Source organism: Tupaia chinensis, unplaced genomic scaffold, assembly GCF_000334495.1.
Source record: "Tupaia chinensis unplaced genomic scaffold, TupChi_1.0 Scaffold146907_1, whole genome shotgun sequence".
NCBI classification, from domain to species: Eukaryota; Metazoa; Chordata; class Mammalia; order Scandentia; family Tupaiidae; genus Tupaia; species Tupaia belangeri.
Window position 1 is genome coordinate 3029235 of NW_006206760.1, and position 4653 is coordinate 3033887.

The window sequence follows — 4653 nt, forward strand, 5'->3', positions numbered from 1 at the left end:
GCGGCCACACACAGGTCCAGCACTCACAAGATCGCAGACACGAGCCCAGGGCCTTCCCGTGTGGGCCAGCCTGGTGAAGTGCCACATTAACCACTGCACCACTGTCAGGTCTCAGTAAAGTCGTCGTTTGTTTTGTTTTATTATTTATTTATTTATCTTGGTAGTGGTTTTTGCTATAGGGCACATGTGCTCGCGAGAAATCATCCCCCAAGGGGGGGTTGGCCATGCTGCAATCCCTTCTCCTCCATTCTCCCCTCGGGATCTTTGGCACGCACGCACACACACCCGGCGTGAGATTAAGCCACCGGGTCTGGGACTCAAACCACGGTCAAATACATGGGAGTCCAGGGACATAGCCATTATGCCATCTGCTGTTCCCATGTTTTGTCTTGCTTTTTAAGGAATTATTTATTTATTTTTATTTACTGTTATTTTTACTTTTAAATTTGCTACAGAGCATGTGTGTTCAGCGAGACAGAGAGAGAAAAAGAGAGAGAGAGAGAGAGACAGAGAGAGAGAAGGAAAGTGAGAACAGAAGCCACCAGGTCCAGGACTCGAACTGTGGTCAGCCACGTGGGAGTCCAATGTCTTAACCACCACCCTATCTGCAGGCCCCCCAAAGCTGTTTCTTTTAACAAAACAAATTTTTCCCACCAAAGAACCCTTCCACAGAGTTGATCCATCTCTCCTGTGCAGGCTGTCCATTCACTTACAACGACCAGGCCACGGGCCACGGGCTACACAGGGCCCACCTGCGGGGAGGCAGCCGTCTCGAGGTGGATCATTAATGAGGCGCCCAATCTCGGGCTACTGTGAGCACAAGGTCAGCCCCACAGGGCTCTGGAAGTGGGCGCCTGCTTAAATTCTGCACCCAGGGCACTCACAAGCCTCATCCTAGTCCCAGTCGTGAAGTAAGGCTAACTCATGCTTAGAGTAGTCTACAAATGAGATTTAGCCCCTGAAAATATTTTCATACTATTAGGTCACTAGGGAAGTCAGGACGTATTTTTCTGTGTTCTTCTATGCAAAAATGGGTCTTGCCTTTCCCAATGACCCGATAGCTGCCACTCCCTAGCTTCCCGAACTTCAGTGGCTCCCTGGTGTCTGCAGATTAACGTGCCAAGGTAACAAGTCAAGATGCACCACTTTGGACTTTATCCCGTGGACACACGCACACACTCTGGAGGTAGGCTGGCCTAAGGAGGACTGCCCTGTCACCTCGGGGCTGTAAGCGTCACTGTGGGTCACCTGACACCACTAACGGCAAGGACTCCAACCCAGGCCATGAACTCCAGCACCTGCACCCTCGGCCCTGAGCCTTCTGCTCCTGCAGCCTTCGTAACCAACTACAGTGGCCAAGGTGCTGGCTAGGAATCACCACAGCTCTGAGCCCCAGCCCTGGCACGAAGCTGAAGGTCTGGCTGTTTAACTGCTAACTTAAAATTGCTAGCGGGCACCGAAACGACAAGCTGTGCTCAAACCTTGCCATTCGCGGTGGCTTCCCTGACTGCTGACCTGACCTGCCAAGAAAGAAAAAATCCAGTGGTTTTTTACAAAAGTCAATGAATAATCGGATTCTGTGCTTGTAGTATTTTTTTTTTTCTTGAACGTGGTCGTTATTTACCGTGAAAATGTAAAGTTATATAATAAGTAAATTAAAAACAAGCTTAAAAAGCCATGTATCTGTGGCAATTGCAGACGTATTTTTTTCCTTCCTTGTTTTGCCTGCATCCTAAAATCCTCTAGAAAATGAAAATGAAGCATCTTGATTTCAGAAAGCAGCTCTCCTTCCAAATAAGTTGCAAATGAGCAAAAAATATGAATATCATAAAAACTTCGAAAACAAACCCTCCCCCCCCCCCCAAAAAAAAAAAAAGAAAGAAAACAAGCATACTTTCCTGGAACGGGAAAGACGTGGTCTCTGAGACAGGGAGCAACACTGCCACCAAGCGGTAACAGTGTTTCAAGCCACCCTCTGAGATCTACCAGAATTGAGGCTGACTGGTCTCAATGTTGCAACCATCACAATCCTTGGGGGAAGTTTCAAAACAAAAAAAGAGCCTTCCCACATCAACAGCCTCAGTGGGGCAGAGAGCCAAAGAAGCACATCCCGCCCGGCTTTTTCCAAACTTTCCAGGGTGATTTTTGGTGCATGGGGCACATCGAGAATACTCAGCAAAACAAAAGGAGCAGATACAAATGTCTCCAAGATGCTTCTAGATTCCGGTCAAGTTTTTATTTTTTAAGCTTATTTATTTCTTCAGAGAAAGAGAGAAAAATGGCATCTCCAAAAGGGCCTTTATGCTGTAATCCGCCCTTTGCATCAGCCAGCCGTGGTCCCGTGCACGCGTGTGCTCAGGGAAGCCCCCGCATGTGAACCCAGGCGTTTCCCGGGTAGGGCCAGCCATTACCACACCATCACCTGGCCCCACCAGTAAACTTTCACTTGTACAAGTTACCCAGTTTCTATCATCCATGAAAATTTCCTAAGAGTATTTACATTTGAATACTTTGGGTATGTATAAGACAAATTAATCTTAAGTCACCCAATAGTGTCTACATTTTTGCCGTAACATAAAATAAGTCTCGATTCATGTCGGGGAATTTTCTGCTCCCAAATCAGTCATGCCCATCAACTATTCACCATCCATTTTAGCTTTGCCATTGCTGATTACATCTAAATTTGTATCTTCTATGGAATCCACCAGACTTAATGTGGCCATAAATTAGCCACACTGACACAGCTCTACCGAAGACACACCCAAAAACCCCTTTGAACTTAAGTTTCACTGGACTATGTGCTCAAACAATGGGCGTTTCAAATCAATACATCATTCTTATCTGTGTAAGAACAGGTTTTCTTTCTTTTTCTCTTTTTAATGTGAAGTCTGAAAGCTTCTATTGTTGATGAAATACACAATGGAATCTGAAATGCTTCAATGAGAAGTATGAGGGCCAGGACTAAAATTGTGTCCTAGGATATAGTGCTATATAAAAGGATTTCCCCTGTTCCTAAGTTGGAAGTTGCCTAAAAAATGATGTCTTAACAACAAATAATGATCTTTTTTTAAGAATTATTTATCATCATCATTATCATTATTATTTAATTCACCAGAGAGACCGAGGGAGGGAAAGTGAGTAAGCAAGCCACCAGGTCCAGGACTCGAACTGTAGTCGGTCATGTGGGAGTCCAGTGCCATAACCACCATGCCACCTGCCAGCCCCAAGAATTATCCTTTATATGGCTCATTAGGAAAAAATGGTGGAGAATATGCCATCAAATATCTAGTCAGAAGTAAAATTTCTTCACGTGTTCCCTTACCTCCACCCATGTGATGACCAACATTATACTGGATGCCAGGAGAAATTCAAACAGCTCATTCCAGTTCCCAGCTCCTAGGCTGGGGGCTGAGCACAACACCGAACCCGTGAGCTCAGCACGTGGAAGAGCAGAGCTCTGTTCCCAGTCTCAGAGGAACTCACCAGTGAGCTCACAACCCCTTCCCCAAGCTCGCCTCTGGGCTACCACGGACCTCCAGTGTGGCGAGGCTGGGGGTCTGCCCTCCCGGGGCACGGGTCCCGCCAGAGTCACCGACATGGTGTGCTTTGGATTCAAAGTCCCTAAAATGTCAAGATAATTGATTTAGGACTGGCAAGAGAAGTTTCTGGGGGGTAATTTAGCTACACTTTTTTTTTTCTTTTTAAAAAAAGCATGTAATGACGAATTATCTTTGTACAAGTGAACACCTTTAGATACTCACTGAAGTTAAAGCAGCTCACAGTTGGGGAGCACCCTAAGGACTACGGTCTCGTAGGATGCTTTTTATGAAAAAAGCAAAATGGCAGCCCTTATATGATTCTTATTGTAACAGATATTAAGAAATACGTTCCAGACATCATAGCTCCCAAATGGGCCTCTCGGTGCTACCTCAGAAAAGAGAAGCTGCCTACAGGGGATGCTGCTGCAAGGGTCCGATCTGCCCTGGGCTGTGTGTGGGAACGCAGCCGGTCCTCAGTATGTAGGGTTGGCTCCCCTCGGATACCAAAATCCACATGTGCTCAAGTTCCTTATGGAAAGTGGTGTCGTATTTCCATATAACCTAAGCACATACTCCTGTGTACTTTAAATCATCCCAAGGTGACTTAGACAACGTAAATGCCATGCCAGTAGCTGTTCCATGTACCGTTCAGGGAGTAATGACAAGAAAAAGAAGGCTACACGTGACTAGTAGAAGCATAACCAAGCTGTTTTTTTGTTTGTTTTTGTTTTGTTTTCTTTTTGTTTTTCCCCTAAACACATTTTGATCTGTGGTTGGTTTAATCCCCAGATGCAGAAACCATGGATTGCCACAAAAAATTAGCAAAGTTACAGTTTAATGACGCAGAACCATCAAGGCAATAATTATGGAGTCAATTTCTGAGGATGACTATCTTCACGCTTTAATTTTTTAAACTTACAAAACATACTTATCCATATACGTAAATACAATGTGATTGTTTTTTTTCTCTTTTTTTTTTTGAGAGGTTTTTGCTATAGAGCGCGTGTGCTCGCCAGACAGAGAGAGAGAGAAAGACAGACAGCGAGAAATCACCCCCCCAGGGGGGATGGCCACACTGCAATCCCTTCTCCTCTATTCTCCTCTCGGGATCTTG

At 45.3% G+C, this 4653-nt stretch overlaps 1 protein-coding gene across 6 annotated transcripts in view; it reads right to left on the reverse strand.

Annotated features, from left to right (window-relative positions):
- Nucleotides 1-4653, reverse strand: part of TBC1D1 (TBC1 domain family member 1) — a 223354-nt gene that overhangs the window by 92239 nt on the left and 126462 nt on the right. The gene's annotated exons all lie outside the window — the stretch shown is intronic.